The sequence below is a fragment of the Chrysochloris asiatica genome, unplaced genomic scaffold (assembly GCF_000296735.1).
Source record: "Chrysochloris asiatica unplaced genomic scaffold, ChrAsi1.0 scaffold00078, whole genome shotgun sequence".
NCBI classification, from domain to species: Eukaryota; Metazoa; Chordata; class Mammalia; order Afrosoricida; family Chrysochloridae; genus Chrysochloris; species Chrysochloris asiatica.
Window position 1 is genome coordinate 13970369 of NW_006408596.1, and position 19931 is coordinate 13990299.

Genomic DNA, 19931 nt, shown 5'->3' on the forward strand with positions numbered 1-19931 from the left:
TTCTCAGAAACACTTTACAGAGTTACCATGAGTTGGAACCAACTCTACGGCAGTTTACAATAACAACAAACTCCCCAAAGACAAATGGGAGTGCTGGTGGAGCACTTTAGGATAAGCACTGGACTGCCAACCGCTCCTCAGGAAACTTGTCTATATACAGGGTCACTGTGAGTCAGAACTGACTCAATGGCACACAACAAGAAGGACAGATGGGTTTGTAAGTAGCCTAGGAAGGCTTAGCTACCTTGCTTTCCATGCAGCAAACCAGGTTCGATTCCTGGCTGATCCATCTCATGCACGGTTGCCACCTGTCTATCAGAGGAGGCTTGTGTGTTGCTAAATACGTTTCTAAAGAGCTTCAAAACTAAGGCCTGGTCATTTACTTCTGAAAATCGTTGTTGTTGTTAGGTGCCATCGAGTCGGTACCGACTTTACGCACAACAGAACAAAACACTGCCTAGTCCTGCACCAATAAACCCTATGGATTAGAATGGTCCAATCTGCAATGGCTGTTGGGGAGGGCTCAGGACTGGGTAACGTTGCACCTCATTGTGCACTGGGTCACTACCAGTCAGGGCAGACCCAGTGGCAGCTGACAACAATCTGCATGTGGAATTCACGTTTGTCTCCTATACCAGTGCCAGCAGCACTTAACAAACATGCTCCAAACGCCAGTGGATACCAGGCAATGAGGGCATGGAGAGTAAAAACCCACTTCTTGCCTTCAAGTGGCAAGAGAAAGACAACGAGAAAATAACTCATTTGGCATTTATTAAATGTCCGGCACTGTTTTAAGCACTTTGTAAATATGAATGCAATGATCCTAGGAGGTAGGTTTGAGACTCAATTAGGTAAAGTAACTTGACCAAAAGAACTGGTTATCAGTAACAGAGGAAAGAGAGGAATAGGAGGAAGAAAGGGAATCTGTGGTTAACTGTGTCCATAACAACTAACTGCCTTCCTGCCATGAGTCCAGAAGAATTGGATGGTGCCTGGATACCATTACAGAACACTGTGATCTGATTCCATAGAAGAATGCTGAGCAAAAGGGGGGAAATTCAGAAAAGAATTTCAAATTCTCACGGAATCCAGACTTTATGGAGCCACTGAAACTGGCTAAACCCCTCAAACTACAGCCTTGAAATAGTCTGTAAATCTAAGCCAAAAATATCTCCTGAAATCTTCTTAGAACCAAGCAACTGTTTAGCTTAATTAGTTAAAAAAAAAAAAAAAAAAGTCAGCCTTGAGCATTATACTCTTTTTCCCCCCTAAACTTTTGATTGTGAATTGAGTAAAGGTTTACAAACAAGATCATCAGTTTTACCTTCAACAAACCATACACTTAGTTTCGTTTCAATGATTTCAACCCCCTCCCTGCAACCTCAGTTATTCCGTTTCCTCCCTGTGGTTCTTGTTTCCATTCCACCCTCCTTCCCACTTTGTCCTTAGGTAAATGTTGCCTTTTTGATTGCGAATGGTTGACCATTCCAAGTGAGCATATCTTACTGTTGTTGTTATATATTGCCTTCCCCGTCACGCAAGTTAGCACATGTCTAGCCTCTAACCAGTGAAGTCGTGTCCCTTCCTTCCCACCCCTGTAACTAAACAAAGAATGTTCCTTTTAGTATGGAAACTTTTTCTTGACTGTTTACATTAGTGGTCTCATACAATATTTGCCCTTTTGTGCTTGACGAATTTCACTTAACATAATGTCCTCCAGGTGCGTTCGTGCTATGAGGTGTTTCACAGACACATCATTACTCTTCAGTGTTGCATAGTATTCCATTGTATACGCTCCAACGTTTGTTTATTCATTCTTCCATTGATGGGCATTTAGGCTGTCTCCATCTTTTCACTATTGTGAATAAATCCTGTGATGAACAAGGGTGTGCACGTATCTATTCTTGTCACAGCTCTTATTTCATTAGGCTATATACCAAGTAGAGAAACTGCTGGGTCATACAGTATTTCTAATTTCCAACTTTTACAGGATATGCCAAACCATTTTCCACAGTAGTTGCACCATTTTACAGACCTCCTAGAAGTTATAAGGGGGTGCCAGTGTCTCCATGAACTCGCCAGCATTTGTTGTTTTCTGTGCTTTTGAATTTTGCTGGGATTTGAGCATTATACTTTTTAAAGAACACGCTATAGGGGATCACGTTGACAACAGCAACTGGAAAGATTAGATCGGATGCTTAGAGGACAGTGCGTTTATGTGAATGGGGGAGAAACAACTAAAAAAGGAAGGGAGAGAATGATTGCACAACTAAAAAAGAATGTAACGGATGTCACTGAAATGTACATGTAGAAATGGTGGAACTGGTATGTTTCACTCTGTATATTCTCAACAGCAACAAGAATAAGCACATTTTTTTTCTTTTTTAAGGAAAGGACATGGTTATTAAGTGGCAGAGCAAGGACTTAACACCAAGCGCTGTCCATCTTGCCCTCCAAGGAACTTTGGACAATATCTGGCCAGGGCAAGTCCTGAAGCCATTTTCAGTTGTCTACAATCAAGGGTGGAGATGTATTCTTGGATCTAGTGGGTAGAGACCAGAGATGCTGCTAAACATACTGCAATGCACAGCACAGATCCCTTACTAAAAACCAACCAACCAACCAACAAAACACACAAATTTCTCAGTTCCAAATTTTAGTGTTGCTGAGGCACAACTAGAGTTGTTGCTATAACCACGTAGGTGTTTTCAAAGTATTCTGGGAGACACTTAGTTTCAAAAGTCATGACAAGTACCTACATATGAGGAGGCAGCCTCAGTTTCTTCATCTGCTGAATGGGTATGGTTTCCCCTTCCTTCAGACGCATGTTCAGAGATGCTTTTCTGTATCTGTTGTTGTTGTTAAGTGCCGTCAAGTCGGTTTCCACTTATAAGCAACCCTGTATAAGGTTTCTGAGGAGCAGCTGGTCGATTCGAACCATCGACCTTGCAGTTAACAGCAGTTCACTGCTTATCCTAGGGTGTCATGGCAGGACTGTTCAAAGATTATTTTCTGTATTATATCGTACAATACACACACATACTATATAATAGTATGCACATTTTATAACATGTATTCTAAGGACGCCTAGTGATACAGGGCTTAAGCACTTGACTACTTACCAGGTCAGTGGTTCGAACCTACCAACAAGCAGTCTGTGGCAGTCCACTTTTGTCAAGATGATAAAATCAAAATCCTATGGGGTGGTTCTCTCTGCCTTCTAGGGTCACTGTGAGTTTGAATTAACTCAGTGGCAGTTTTATATGGATCACCCACCACCTGTCTTAGCAGTTTGTCACACTGTAGTGACTTGTATGTTTCTGTGACATTGGAAACTAGAACACAGGGTCATGTTGGGTGGGCAGCTTTCAGTGAACTTCCAGACTGAAACAGATTAGAAAGAAAAACCTAGCAAATTACTTCCAAAAATCAGTCACTACAAACCCTCACAACACAATGTTGTCTGATTCCCTTGTTTGGAGAGGAGACTGTATTTGGTGAAGCCAAGGGTCAGGGAGACCCTCGGTGAGACAGAGTGAAACACCCATGTGATGGCCTCAGATAGGCCGGCCGTCGTGAGGAGGACATGGGACTTGTCTTTCTGCTGTAGGTGAGGTCTCCAGTAATTAGATTCTGCAAGCCAGCAGCAAACAACATTGTATCTTTATTTCTCTACCAAACAGCCTATGTGATTAGGACCTAATGTTCAAAGAAAACGCAGATACCGTACAGTGGGGAGTAGCGAAGGCTGAGTTCTGTGGCATGATATTACTGGTGATCTTCATTTCTTCTTTTTCTTCTCGGCCTTCTCCATTTTATGTTATGATTTGCTTCAAATTTTCAAGTTCTTTTTTTTTTTATTTTAAATGAGCTACTCACCTCTCTCTGCTTTTGCCAAAACCTCAAAACATTCCCCAGGGAAAGATTTAAATCCAATCAAAATCTTCTTGTCCTAACAACCAATTCCAGAACCCGGTGTCCTGTCATTTTTAAGTATCTAAGAGGATGTGAAATTAGGAGATGGCTGAGTCCCCAATTTCTGCACATTGTCAACATGATGGAGATGGTAGTCCAAAAATCACCCTAAACGACTTAATCCAACCAGTTGGTGTTGCCTGTAAACCCAAAAGCAAAAGAAGGGGTGATCAGAGGGCAACCCTACCTTTTGATACCAGTGATAAACCATTCTCCTTCTCTGCTCCTTCAAGATAAATCACATTGACCCACCCTGCGTAGAGCCCTTCTTGGAAGAAGGGTCGTAAAAATATGTGCATCTGTGGACGGACGACGGTATGACATCATGACAGAGAAATATACGATCGATTTAGCAGACAGAGGGGGCTGTCAGTCTGGGGGCCCTCCAGAGTTCAGGCAAGCCCGTAAAAGGACTGAACAACCCAAGGACTCCTGGGGGGGCGGGGTGAGCTCTCCCTCCAAATCCAGTCTGTCACCTAGCGTCGCTGAGTGGAAGGGTCCAGCAGAGCAGCCATTGGTTGAGCTGCACCAGGAGACAAGAATGGAAGGAGGGAGGCCAGAGGGGCCTTCTTAAATGATTTAGGGCTCCGGATCTTCCCCCAGAAAAACGTCTCTCTGGTGCCCTCGAGGTCCTGGAAAAGTCAGCCCAGGAAGGACAGCCATGGAAAATAAAACTCCTGGGGTTTGGGTAGGAGGGAGTGTCCAGGGCCCAGTTGCTGCTGTCTAGTAGAGCTAACATGCAGGCCCCAAACAGGCATGACCTCTGGTTCACATCACCGCTGCTGATCAAAAGGAAGCAGCTCGCTCCAGCCTGCCCAGGCCTCCCCGTCCATCCGGGAACGATTCAAAGCTACTGGTTTCGTGACTGGTGTGGCTTCCATTAACCTAAAGGCTGGTGCTGCAGACTGCTGGAAAGACTGAGCATCAGATGAAATGAATCACAAGACGCCGATACCTCAGGCCAGCCCAATGACCTTTAAAGCAAGAGAATATGACTTGCAAGGACAGAGTTGTGGAAGCAGTAAGATAAATAGTCTTGGTTCGAATGTCCTTTGATTCCGGCTGTTGACAGTAGTCTGGGAAGCTTTGAGATGAGGTTCTTTCACCTTTTCTCCAGGTTCTGCCAGCCTCGACTCCACCAACCAGGTGCATTCCCTTCATCCCATCCCTCCTCACCCAGATTAACAACAAGGATGGTGACGAATTGGGGAGGAGGGGGAGAGGAACACTTGCAGTCTCAAAACCAACAAAGTGTCCTTGTTGATTTCTTGCCTACTGCTACAGTCACAGTATCAATATACCCCTCTCCACCATCCACGAGGACTCAGAAATATTATGACTCATGTGTTGCAGAGTAGAACTGTGCTCCATAGAGTTTTCTGGGCTGGGAGTGTTCAGAAGTAGATCACCAAGCCTTACTTCTTCAGTCCTGTCTCCAACCTTTCTATTAGTAGCGGGGCGCTTCACTATTTGTACCACCCAGAGACTATCTGAAACATAATGGGTAGTCACACATGCCACCATCTCTCATTTTTTATATTCAGCATCTGTGTTGCCCAAGGTTTCACATGTAAATAGATACAGGGAACTTCGAGATCTAGACGGAATATGTACTTGAAGAAATCAGATCGGTTTCAGGCAGTGCCTGGGTTCACCAAGAGGCCAGTCTACGCAGAAACATAAACCAATTCCAGCCAGGGTTAGGTGAATACTTAACCAGACAGACGTACTGGAACTCATATAGGCTCACACAAACATGCACACCCACACGCACACAAGCTCCACATGGCACACACACACACGTATGCACACATGCATGCACTAATTTTGTGCCTAGCCATCATAAAACGTAAGACACTTATATGGGGGTGAGAGGTCAGGAGGTGGGAAACATGATTTTCTGTTATTAATTACACCTTATCCATTCTACATATGCTGCGCTCCTCTTAGATAAAGTTACAGTTCTATGTTATTAGGAAACCCCTGGGAGCATGTAAAGGAGGGTTTTGGATTGAGACAAAGGAAATCGCAGGATGGGGGAGTGGGTCGAGGGGCTCATTTGTTCTCCCCACTTGGAAGCCCTGCCTAGCCAGTCTCCTTCTCTGAATTTCTAGGGCTGGAGCCGCACATTCTTGAAATAGCTCTCTCTGTGAATGCTAAATGAACCTGCCCCAGACCTACTCTGTCCTGAGTAACTTGAGGTTTTCTAGCAGGTCTTGGTGGAAAGCAGAGGGGGCAGGGTAAATAAGGGGTGTGCCCCTCCAGCCAGGCTGGTACAGGGTTCAAAGTGAGAAGTGAGGGAGCCAAGAGGGGTTCAAGTCCAGATCGACTGCTTAGTGGGAAATCTTATCTTGCTGGGAGCTCCTAGAAACCAGAGAGGGGCCTAAAGATAGAGTGCTGAGTGGCTAGGCAGATGAAGGGTCTTGGGGTCAGACTGGAGAGGTCCTTGTGCCCACTCACCCACAGTGGGCTAGCAAGAAGAGAAACTAGAGTGATCCATCATGGAAAAGAAAGAACAGCACCTTCCCAAGTCATGGTGGCTACGAAATGGCAAGGAGAGATGGAGGCTGTCTACCAAGGCAGTCGGGAGAAAATCCACAGCCAAATTCCAAATTCCAATATAAAACCTGGATTTTGATTCTGGCTAGCTCCACCTCTTTCCTTGCACAAACTGATGGCTCTCTCTGAGCCTCAGTTTCCCCACTTTGGGCACTAGGAATGACCACATTAACAGCAGTAATCACAGCCGAGCGATGGCTACGCATGACCATCTGGATGGCACAGCAGTCCTGAGAGATAACATCATGGGAAGCACATCAGGATCTATAAATCACAGCGCAGATATAATTTATTATTATTAATATGATCTGCCCTGTCCTTCCTCAGCCCCTGGGGCTGCCAAAAGAGTCTGTGCTCTATCACTGTGCACTTGAAGACAGGTTGTTTGGTCCCTTCTCTCTTCTTGTTTCTAATCACAATTTTCTAATTCTCCAGCTGAGGGGGAATTCAATTCTCTGCCGGAGCTAGATGCCATATATTACCGCCTGTCTGGGACAGCAATCTGGCTTCTGTCTCAGAGACACTCTAGAGCCGCCATGTGTCGAGTGGTTACTTGGTGCCAGGTGCCAGGCGCGGCATGAGAGTGCCCTGAATGCCGAGATAGAGCTGTTTCTATCAGCCCCGTTTTACACACGGGGATGTTGTGGTGGTTGTTTGATGACATCAGGTTGATTCTGACTGCTGACTTCCCCATGTGACACAGTAGAACTATCCAAGAAGGTCTTCTTGGCTGAAATCTGTATGGAAACAGGTAAGCAGGTCTTTCTTCCTCAAAGCTGCTGGTGGATTTGAACCAGCCATGTTGTCGTTAGCAGAACGCTTTACTGGTGCACCACTGGTCTTGATGAATCTCACACCAGTTTGTTCTTCTGCCTCCAGCACACGACTGGGAAGCTCCCTGCTGTTTTCAGCTGCCACTAACTGTGATAACTTCACACACAATAGAACCAGATGGCTGTGAGAGCCGTAGGGTTTCCACTGGCTGATTTTCAGAAGTAAGTCACCAGGCCTTTCTTTGTAGTCCATCTTAGCCCGACGGTCCACTGAAACCTCTTCAGCATCACAGTAACATGGAAGCCTCCTCGAACAAGTGGTTGGTTGCTGCGTATGCGGTGCACTGGCACGGAACCAAACCCAGGTTTTCTGCAGGGAACACAAAGAGCTCACGCCTGAGCCACCATTGTCTCTGTGTGGTTATTAGGAGCCATGGAAGTCAGTTCACAACGGAATGAAACACTGTGTGGTCCTGCGCCATCTTCACAATTGTTGTTACGTTTGAACCCATTGCTGCTGCCACTGTGCCAATCCATCTCAGGGCCTTCCTCTTTTTTGTTGCCCCATCACTTTACCAAGCATGACGTCCTTCTCCAGGGAATGGTCCCTCCTGACCATATGTCCAAAGTACCAGATATGAAGTCTGTGGGTGGGTAACTTTCATTCTTTCCTTCCCACTCTCTCTCTGCTCTACTGTTATGTTGTTGTTGAGAGTCAGTCCCGACTCATAGCGATCCTATATAGGGTTTCTTAGGCTACGTATCTTTACAAAAGCCAACAGTCTCATCTGTCTCCCACGGAGTGGTAGGTAGATTCGAACTGCTGACCTTGCACGTTATAGCTGGTAGACATCGTCAAGTGGATTCTTGCCTCTGTGACAGACTACAACTTCTGCATAGGGTTTCCTAGGCTGTACTCTTTATGGGAGCACGTGGCCAGGTCTTTCTCCTGCAGAGCTCTGGGTGGGTTTGAACTGCCAATCTTTCAGTGAGCAGCTGATGGCCTAACTATTGTGCTACCGAGGTGACTTCCTTTTTCTTGCAGCTTGCTTTCTCACTCATCTCAAACTCTTGACCTCTGCCTACCTTCTGCTCTCTGTCTTGTTCTCTCTCTCTCTCTCTGCCTGACACTCTCTCCTGCTTCCCTCTGTTCTTGTCCTTGTCTGTTGGCTTCCCTGCTTCCACCACTACCTCTTTCGCTGCATGTGGTTTCTCTCTCAAAGCACCAGGAGAACAATGTAGCCACGGCAGTAGCAGTCAAAGAACTGAGGCTCAAGGTGGTAACATTTAGCCTAAACCAGAGTCCTCAGGTAATGCAGAATTTAGGTGAACCTGCCCAAAGCCTACATCACCAAGAACAAGCCTGGGGTCATAATGCACCCAATCACTTAAAACAGATTGTTGAAAGAGGAAAGTTTGCAGAAGATGGAGAGTCCTGGGGAGTTTATAACGTGGCATGAACAGCCTCTATTCTCCCTGCAAGATCCCTCCAGATATGCTGATCAATTTCCAGTGCACCATTCCAACATGGATGGGATCTGCCAAGGCTACACTGGCAGATTAGCTCAAAATGTTCATGATTTACATCAGTTTATTACGGCCCGAAGTGTCCCTTTGTCTCAACCTTGGAGCTCAGCTAGATTTTAAAACTGTAGGAAGAGAGTGAATGTATCTATATGTAATAGCAGGGTCTCCCATATAGGTACGTATACTCTTTTCCTAAAGTTTGAAAATATACATTTGCTTATTGAGTGCCCACCACATGTCCAGTGTTTGTTGTATCATTTCACTAGCCTTCTGTCTTGGTTTCCTGGTGCAGCTGTTAACAGATACCAAAAGGGGGGCTTTGAAGAACAGAAATCTATTTTCTCATAGTTCGAGAGGCTGAAGATTCAAATCAGGGTTCTGACTGTGTAGATCCCTTCCTTGACCAAAGCCCGGTGGTTCCTTGATTCCTCAACCATCCTCACATGACATCTGACCCCTCACCACTGTGTGTCTGTGTCTCTTCTCTTCTGCTCTGCTCATTAACTCACTAGTGGTTGGACCAGAACCCACTATGACAGGGTCAAATAGACTGAACATAACAAAGAATATTCTAGTCCCACACAGTATTTCATCCACAGGAACTGGGGTTAGGACTGCCAACACACATTTTGGGGAGATCACAATTCAATCTGTAATGCCCTCTCTTTTTTTAACTTAAACTTCTAAATAACAACAACAAAGCATTGCCGTCAAGTCGATTCTGACTCATGGAGACCCCATCTCTGCTCTATAGGGTTCCCGATAGCTGTAATCGTATGGGAGCAATCACCAGGTCTCTCTTCTGTGGCCCTTTTCAGTGGGTTTGTACCACCAACCTTAGGTTAGTGGTTGTTGTTGTTGTTATGAAGTGCCGTCGAGTCGGTTCCGACCCATAGCGACCCCCTGTGTAGGTTTTCCGAGGAGGAGCTGGTGAGCTTGAACCACTGTAGTTGCTCAAAAACTATTTGTGCTACCCAGTGACCTTAAATTTCTCAATAGATCAATGAGTATTATTAGTCTTATTATCATTGATATTGTTGTTGTTAAAGGAGCTTTGTAGCGTAGTGGTTACGAATCGGGCTGCGAACCTTAAGGTCAGCGGTTCGAAACTACCAGCCGCTCCGCGGGAGAAAGATGAGGCTTTCTACTCCCGTAAAGATTTACACCCTCGGAAACCCTGTACAGGGTCGCTATGGGTCGGAACCGACTCGACGGCACTTAACAACAACAACAATTGTTGTTGTTAAGTGCCATCTAGTCAGTTCTGACTCATAGCGACCCTGTAAAGCGTTTCCAAGGAATAGCTGGTGGGTTTGAACTGCCGACCTTGAGGTTAACAGACTAGTGCTGATCTTTCAGTGCCACACCAGGAGTCCTATCGTTGATATGTTGTTGTCGTTGTTAAATGCTATTAAGTCGGTTCCAACTCTTAACGGGCTTCTGAGGAGGCTGGTGAGTTTGAACTGCCAATCTTGCGCTTCAAACTGACCTTGTGGTCCAGTGCTTGTCCTTCAGCGCCACACCAGGACTCTATAGGTGTTGGCAAAGAATAGTGAAAGTACCGTGGACTGCCGGAAGAACAAGCAAATTTGTCTTGGAAGTATAGCCAGAATGTTCCTTAGAAGTCAGGAAGGCGAAACTTCATCTCTCGTTCTTTGGACAAGTTGTCAGGACGGACCAGCTCCTGGAGAAGAACATCATGCTTGGTAAAGTTGAGATCAACAAAAAAAGAGGAAGACCCCCAACAAGATGAGTTGGCACAGTGGTATCAACATTGGTCTCAATGGTAACAACAGCTGTGAAGATGCCACAGGACTGGCAGTGTTTTGTTCTGTTGTGCACAGGATCACTATCTGTCGGAACTGACTCAATGGCACCTAACAATAACAATAGCATTATTATTCCAAACCAAAAATCTGGGATTCAGGTAAGTACAGTGACCTGTCCAAGGCCACGCAGCCACGGTAGGAGCACCTGAATGTTTCTTGGCACGTGGAAGAAGACAGAGTAGGAAATGAACCTCAGTTTGGGTTTTTATGCCCAAAGTCTTCACCCCACTGATTTGTCTTAGAAATGGACTTTGTTTCCAGGCCAACCTTATGTATTTCATCATTAATTAGTTCTTAGATGGTTAAATGACCACACCACCAAAAGCTTGGCAGTTCGAACCTATCCAGAGGCAATAGGGTTGCCAAAACTGCAATCTTTTTTTTTTTTTTTTTAACTTTTTATTGTGAATTGAGTGAAGGTTACAGTGCAGATCGTCAGTTGTACATTCAACAAATCGTATGCTTTGTTTCTTCTCAATGATTACAAGTTATCCTACTTCCTTTCTTGCTGGAAGCAGACTGCCACATCTATCCCCCATGAAGAGCAGTGGGTAGGTTCCAACCCCTGACCTTTCAGTGAGCAGTTGAGCGCTTAACCAGTATGCCACCAGGGTGCCTTTCTGAAAGGCCTCAGCCATTGAGAACTCTATGGATCACAGTTCTATTCCGCTCACACCAGGTCACCACAAGTCAGCATGGACTCAACAGTGACAAGCTTCCAGAACCCCTACAAGAGCAGAAACCAAACTTCTTTTCTGTAGAACACTGCTTTTTTGGCTTAGGAATTGCTGCTTTTTTTTTTTTTTCTTTCTCTGTGTTGAGGAGCAGGACACATTCCGGATATTTAGCCTTGGAAAGGCAAATTTGGCATCCGGGATTGCTTTCTGCCTTATTAAACTTCTCAGAAACCGTCTCTCTTCTAAACAGCCTCTGGGGCCCTCCCCCAACAAAGCCCCCTCCCAAGGACCCTCTGTGGGCCTTCACGTCCCTCTTCCCATCTGTCAGAGGCTGAAGCCAAAACACGTCCCAGGAAAAGCTGGAGAGGAAAGGGCGAGGCGGGGAGCTCAGTGTCTAATCATCACGGAAACTTTGAAAAGTATCTTGAGCAAATCGAGTTTGTCTAAAACGCATCCAGCATTTAACATTTAATAGGAGCTGATCAACTTAATACGCCACATGCTCTGGGTAAACGGATCCTTCCCCTTTAAGGGCCTGTTGATGGTTGGTGAAGGAGAAAAACAGTTGTTATGATTCAGAAACTCAGGATGAACTCAATTAATCAATGCTGGGATGATTTGAATCATGTGGCAAATGCTTGGTCACCTCTCTGATATCCTACCCTCAGTCCTCCAAAGATGCAGGGATGATTGATGTCACCTGTGACCACCACATCTCCAGGCAAGACCCCCCTAAACTAGGCAGGCAGAGAAACAAATTAGATCCAAAGGCATGGAATCAGTTTCAGAGGGGACAGGCCCTGGCCAGGAGGGGAGTGGTCGGGGGGATTTGGGGGGGGGGGGGAGCTGCCTGGCCTGTCTGTCACAGATGGGCAGAAGACAGAGGCCAGGCCTTACTGATGGGGTGGGTGGTGGTGGTGGGGGGAACGAGTAGGGGTGGGGGCTGGGAAGGAAGGAAAGAACTCTTGGAGATGGGATGGTGAGGGTCTCCGGCAAGCCTCAAAGAGCTCCGACAGAGCTTTGAGCATGCCTGCATCTTTGAGGGACTTACTTTTTTTTTTTTTAGTGTTTGAGCGTCTCCCGCCTCTTAGGGATGCAATCAGGCGTGTCTGCACTGGGCCTTGCCTGAGAGAAGCAAGAGTGAGAGAGACTGGTAATCAGGGTTACTTTGATTGCTTTGAAAGTCGCTGCCTATTACACAGACAGACAGACAGATATATACACACACACACCCCTCAGCCTTTTCCTCCAGCCTCCATAACTACCCACACTGATGACAACCCTCCCTGCCCCCTATCACCACTTAGATTCTCAATCTCCCTTGTCCTTCTCCTCCCCCAGGTGGGATAGAGGGGAGGGTTCCTTCTGCATCCCTAGGACACCCAGATTTCTAAGATAGACCCCAGATACGTTGTAAGACATCCCCCTCGTCTACATGCACGCAACAAACAAACAAACACTGCTGCAACTGAGTCCATTCTGACTCTTGGTGCCCCCACATGTTGTAGAGTTGAACCACTCTAGGGAATTTTTTTGGGACTTTTGGTGTGACGCTGTGGATCAACACTGGATGGCAAACCACAAGGTCAACAGTTCAAACCCACCTCAGACACCTTATACAGGATCACTATGAGTCGGAACCGACTGGACAGCGCTTAACAACAACAACAACAACAAATCTTTCCAGAAGAGTGCCACGCCTTTCTTGTGTAGTGCTGCCTGGTGGGTTCAAACGACCAACCTTTAGGTTAGCAGTCAAGCTTGTATTTACTTACTGCCCAGGAACACAAACACGTACACATTATTTTTGCTGTTGTTTTAGACTTCCATCAAGTTGACTCTGACTTACGGTGACCTAGTATGACAGAATGAAACTCTGCTTGGTCCCGTGTCATCTTCATGATTGTATCAGACAATATTTTGTTGTAATCCATAGGTTTGCACTGCTTACTTCTCAGAAGCAGATCACCAGGCCTTTCTTCCTAGTTTCCCTCAGTCTGAAAGTTCTGCTGAAACCTGTCCTCCATGGGTGACCCTGCTGAGATTTGGGAGCACAGCTCCTAGCATCACAGCGGGTGGAGTAGGAGTTGAACTCACAGTGAGTTCATCTATTTTTTTCTTCCTACGCCTCTTCTTTGTTCATCTGTTTTGCTTCTTCCTTCCTTTTGGGTCTTTTACCTCATTTTTCCTCTCCCACCAGCCTTCTTTCATTTATTCAACAAACATTTCCAGAGTTCTGGGGGCACCTCAGAGGGCCAAAGGCAGCAGAGAGAAGACCAGGGAAGAAAACACTCTGAATTTCTGGAAAAGACATTGTTGTTGTTGTAAAGTGTCGTCGAGTTGGTTCTGACCCATAGCGACCCTGTGTAGCGTTTCCGAGGAGTGACTGGTGAGCTTGAACTGCCAACATTGAAAAGGAGACAAAACCCTAACTTCCTATCTCCTCATGTTTCTCACCAACTTCCAAAGTTTGTTGTGCTGTTGAAAAGCAAACTGTCTTCCGCCTGCTTCTCAAACAGACTCCCATCTCCTGAAGCACAAAGCTCGAATCCCAGGGTAGCTTCTGTCTCCCCTTCATGTCTGCTAAGACCATCCAGCCACCCTCACCCTCTTGCTCTGGAAGATCACACCCAGACTATCAGACCATCTGCACCTTGTCCACGGGTATACCTACTCAGCACCCTTCACTGTTCCTATTCAGAATACTTGTTAAATAACTGAATGAAGAATCCCTACTAGTACCACAGTTCGGTACTCACATGCTGGGTCGCTAACCAGAAGGCTGGAGGTTCGAACCCACCTGGAAGTTCTGTGGGAGAAAAACCTGGATATCTGCTTCCGTCAAGATGACAGCCTAGGAAACTCCATGATGCAGCTCTACTCTCGCACGGGGTCCCTATGAGTCCCAACAACAACAACTGAATGAACAGTACTGCCTGAACTTTCGGTTTAATATCATCTTGATGACTTTACTTATGCACTCATTTAAAAAGTAATAGTACCATGCCTCCTTCCACAAAGGTTTGTAAACTTTACAATGCAGATTCCTAGCTCAGGGACAGCATCCCCAGAGTCTGCATTTTAACAAACATCCCAAGTGACTCTGATCCATGAATCCCTCAATCCACTCTTTGAGACATTCTACCAAGGGCAATAGGGAGCCACTAAAGATGTGAGAGTAAGAACATGACTATCGGTAAATGGTTTCAAGAACGTCATACTGTCTACAGTCAGGAATATGAATTGCAAAACCCATAGGCAGTTGGGAGAGAGAAGCTTAGAGATCACATGAGGCTAGAAGTACCAGAACTTTCTTATGAGCTTAGAGGCAGAATCTTATTTGAAGAGGACTTGGTGCTTGTTTAATTAGGGTGTTTTAGGAGAATGGATAAGGATTGTGGAGACAAGAAAACCCCCTTCCCTGGCTTCACCTCTGAATGGAAAGAAGGTACATTAAAAGCAAGAAATCAGCAGATCTTAAGACTGCGATGTGAACAGCAAAGGACAAATTAAAGTCACTCTTTTTCTATCTTTTGGTCCCCCCCCCCATTTCTGAAAGGTCCTTAGTGTCCCCCAAACCACCAACTCTAGCTGAACCCCACCATCACCACAACCCGCGGGGTCTGGAGGGACCAGACCCCCAGCCTCTATCCTCCCAAAATACTGGCAAGAGTGTCTGGTCACAGGCCCTGGGCTCTGGCCACGGCATCTGTTTGCAATGTTTGACTCAGTAGTTTTATTTCTGCTCAGCGGTATAATATAAACTATCCTGTTACACAGCAGGCAGGCTGAGCCCAGAGCGGAGATTACACGAGCCGATGGGCTTGAGTAAGGTACATTTTGCAGCCAGAAGAAAGGACTGCTCTCCTGGAAAGTTCTCTCCAGTTTAGGCCTCTGCTGTCTGAGCCCCAGCGTACCTCCAGAGGGACCCCTGGTATCTGTACAAACACCCACAACACCCAGGTGGGGACACTAGTACACAAACATCACATCATGAAATTGTTACTGCTGTTAGATCCCTTTGAGGCAATTTTCAACTCAGAGCTACTCCATGGGACAAAGTAGAAATGACCTCATCAGGTTTTTTAGGCTATAAATCTTCATGGAAGTAGACTGCCAGATCGTTCTCCTGCAGAGCCGCTAGGTGGGCTCGAACTGCCAACCTTTTGGTGCACAGTCACACTCTGAACCATTGTGCCACCTCAATCACCTCTGCCACTAAGATGGATGTTAGTTAAAAGGTTGGCCTGCCTTCGGTTTGAATTTTTGCCTTCTGATCTTGAACAAATGCTGTTTCTCTCTCTGAGCTTCCGTTTCATCATCTATAAAACGGGCTTCAAAATAATTACACCCACCCTTTGGGGTGGTTGGAGGCTTCTGGGAGGCAATACCAGCTAACCAATTTAGCACAGCACCTCGCGCCCCGTGCATGCTCAGTAAAAGTCAGCTCCTCATTGTTAGGTGCCGATCCCTGTGACAAAGTAGAACTACCCCATAGGATTTCCTACATGGTTCTCTTTATGTGAGCTCACCAGGTCTCTCCACTGTGGATTTGAACCCTTACCCCCACACCTTTGGTCGGCAGTCAGGCGCTTAACTGATGTGCCACGAGGGCTCCTTTACAAATCATGAGGATGTCTGGCATGAAACCCAAGAAAGAGAAGCCAGGGTCAGGAGTAGAGATTGGGTATTGTCATTATCTTCACCCCAGCTCCAGCAACTCCTTCCACACTCTGCTGAGAATCCTCTTTGGGGCAGAAAGAGGGATCCCCATTCTGGGAGTGGAGGACAGGCCATCTCCTATGCCTGATTCCCCAGAGGAACAGATTCCCAGCTCCGCTCTGATTTCCCAGGGCAGCTGGGGAGGATGAGGGTGGTAAAGGAAGGACCATGTCTATATGCAAAGCAGCTGACTCCTGCTTAACTTCAGATGCTCCTGCAAATGCTACGGGTGGTTGGTGACTTCTGTAAGGCCAAATCTGCAAACCCCTTAGCCCATGGCCTCAGGCACAGAACACACTCAACAAAGCTTTTGGATGCTGATTCCAACTCCTAGCAACCCAACCGTATGTGATGCAGTAAAGCTGTCCTATAGGGTTTCTTGGATGTATTTTTATGGGAACAGGCTTCCAGACATTTCTTCTGAGGTGCCTTTGGGTGGGTGACTTGAACCTCCAATTTTCAGTTAGCAGTTGAATGTGTTAACCATTTGTCCTACCCACGGATTCCTGTTGTTGTTCTTAGGAGCCAGCAAGTCTATTTTCCACTCCAACTCTGATCTCTTCTCTGTGTGTTTGTCTGTCTGTCTGTCTAGTTTCATTTGTCTGTTTCTCTCTCACCCAATCTGTCTTTGTGTCTGGAAACTTCATCAATTCTGGGTCTTTATTTTCTCCGTCTTCATTCTTTCTCCCCTCTCTTGGCTTACACCTCCTTTTGACAGTGTCTGGGCCTCATTTCTCTGCTTCTTTCTCCGAGCCTCCCCGTGTCTCTTGGGGTGCCTCTCTCACACCCTCTGTCTCCCGCGCTTTTTGCTGTGAGTTTTTGTCTTTGGGCTTCCCCAAGCCCTGCTCTCCCCCACCCCACCCCACCCCGGGCCTCATGCAGCCCTCCCAGCCCCTGGCCTGTGGATCATCACTCAGCGCCCTGCCTGATCCAGCTCAGGCACCTTTGTGCGTGGTCCCCACCCAACCACCACCACCGCACCCCCTCCCACCACGTGACTGCCCTTCAGGCCCAGCTTTCCCTCTTTCCCACGCCCACCCACTCACTAGGGTAGAATGTGGAAAACTGGGCACTTCCTTCCCCAGGCGGCACCCGACACTGGAGGTACCTACGGAGGTCGGAGGCTGTGCTTTGGTGGCCCTAGGGTTAGTCAAGGACAAGGGAAAGAGTCTGGTTACCCCATCACCACACTCCCTCTCACCGGTCAGACATTGTGGACAGTCCACAATGACCAGCAGGCAAGAGCAAGTTCATGTTAAAGTGCCGGGACTGGAAGTCAGAGTCCACTCCTGACTCCAAGCTGATGTCAGTTCCCCTCTGTGGGTCTGTGAAATGATGCCCCGGACCTCACCCCAGAAGGTTGAGAGGGACAAGGTGCCTGGCTCTCAAGCACACTTGATGGACTTTGAACCATACTGGGAGTCCTTGAAAGGTGCCTCCTCCCCTACAGGTGTCTGGGGCAGGTGACACAGGACTGCATTTAACGTCAGCCCCTCCACACAGTCACAGAAATGGGATGTCTGGCTAAATCAATCCCAAAACCGTTCTCTACACATTTTGGAAAGAATGGTGTTGGCAGAATCAATGAATCCAGTAATTTCAGGATCAATCTTTGCCCTCAGACTCTGATTGTGAGCATGTCCAAGGATAATTCTGATCAGTACATAACTTAGGGCAGGAGAGAGAGGCTTTCATCTGTTTCGTTTCCTCTCTGCACACGATGCTCCTCCTCCCTCTCGCTGTCCTTCTCTGACAATCATTGACTGTGTCTGTCTCTGGGCCACTCTCCAGCTGTGCACCCTGGTCAAATGTCTTTACCAGGCACCACAGCTGACTAACAGATTGCCAGACTTTTCTTCCGCAGCTCCACTAAGTAAGTTGGAACTGCCGACCTGGAAGTTAATAGTTGAGCACAGACGGACTGTTTGCCTTAGGAAATGTGTATCCCTTAAATAATAGCAGTAGTAATGATAATAGTGATGAGCAGGAGGAATGTGGGCTGGGCTGGGCATGCCTTTGTGAGCCTGAAGTTGGTGTCTATTTGAATCTGCTGCTCTGGTAGGGTATGTACACAGGTGTTGGTTTGCAAAACTTCTGGGTTTTCGGCTTGTTTTTGGAGATACCCCAGGCCAAGTCTGACCACCCCCTGACCAGCCTTTTTATACCTGTTCCCTACTTTGGGCTCTGTGACCCCAAGAAAAGGGGTCCCCAGGGGAAGCCATGTGGAAGCTTATATACCCTTTAGGTGGTACCTACCCTGCAGAAGTCTGGAAATCCTGGATTCCCACAATTTTGGCATTGGGGACGATTTCTGCGTGACTTTGAGTTTGTTTTTTGCTGTGACCTCATGAGCTTCTCAAAGCATTGTGAAGCTAAACAACCACCAAAACCCCCAAACCCATTATTACCAAGTTGATTCTGTTTGGTCAGGTATCCCAGCCTCCCTGCCTGTGTGATTCTAGATAAAGGCATAGTTTCTCTGTGCCTCTTAAAAGGGATGAGTAACAGTTTGGACTCTTGAGACTATTAACATTAGAAAAGAATTTAGCTTCATCACTTGTTGAAGTGGATTCTGACTCATTGCAACCTGTAAAGGATTTCTAAGTAGCGGCTGGTGAGTTTGAACTGCCAACCTTGCGGTTCAAACCGACCACGCAGTTGTTTGCTTATCCTACTCGTCAGGATGCCTGACCAGCATCGTCATTAGCATCGTCATTAGCATATAATAAGTTCTCAACAACTTCTGCCTGTATTCTTATTATCACCACTCAATCTCAAATTTCAAGCCCCCTCAACCCCAATTCCATCTCTTCTCCAAGAGGGTCAAAGATGGACAGTGGACACATTAGGTTGGTGTTCCTGGCTAGCTGCTCAGAGCCAAGCTGTGCACCCCGGTGGAGGCCACCTTTGAAGTCACCGTCTTACGTAACCCTCCTTGTCCCCCTCCAACTTCCTGTTTGTCCCCAGAGTGACCTCCAGGAAGAAAATGCAGCCCAAGGCCAGTTAGCCTGGGGGTTCTTTCATGTGACTAGAGAAAGAGCCAAGAAAGTCCCAGCCAGAATACTAATCGTTAGCGGTGCCTCTGCCTGAGTTTAGATCCTGACACCAACTCTTCCTAGCTGTGTGACCATGGGAAGTTTACTCAACTTTTCTGTGTCTCAGTTTTCCTGTGTGTTATATATATGGATTATAATGAAAGTTTGTAACTCAAGAAGATCAGCCAAAACAAATCCACTGTCCTTGAGTTGGTTCCAATTCATATTCACCCTATTATCGTTGTTGTTTCCAAGGAGCGGTTGGTGGGTTTGAACTACTAACCTTGTGGTTCACAGTCCAGTGTTGATCCTACAGTGCCATACCAGGCGTCCAAGCCCTATCGTGTGAGAATAAATGACTGCCTACAGCAGTGCCTGGCACATAATCAGATTGTTGTTATGTGCCGTCAAGTCAGTTCCAACTTATAGTGACCTTGTATGGGGTTTCCAAGGTGGCTGGTGAGCTTGAACCACTGACCTTGTGGTTCAAACCCACTTTGTGGTCTAGCGCTTATCCTACAGTGCCACACCAGGACTAGTTACCATTTCGTTAATTCCAATCCATGGCGACCCTCTGTGCATCACAGTAGAACTCTGCTCCATAGGGTTTTCAATGGCTGGTTTTTAAAAAGTAGTTTCCAACTTGTAGACATCCTACAGAGTGAGAATAAATGAGCAGATCACCTAGAACAGAGCCTGGCACATAATCAGACTAGTTGTCATGTAATTGGCTCTAAATCATGGTAACTCCTTGTGTAACCGAGTAGACCTGTGCTCCACAGGGCTTTCAGAGCACCAGTAATTTTCTTCTGAGATGCTTCTGGCTTGATTTGA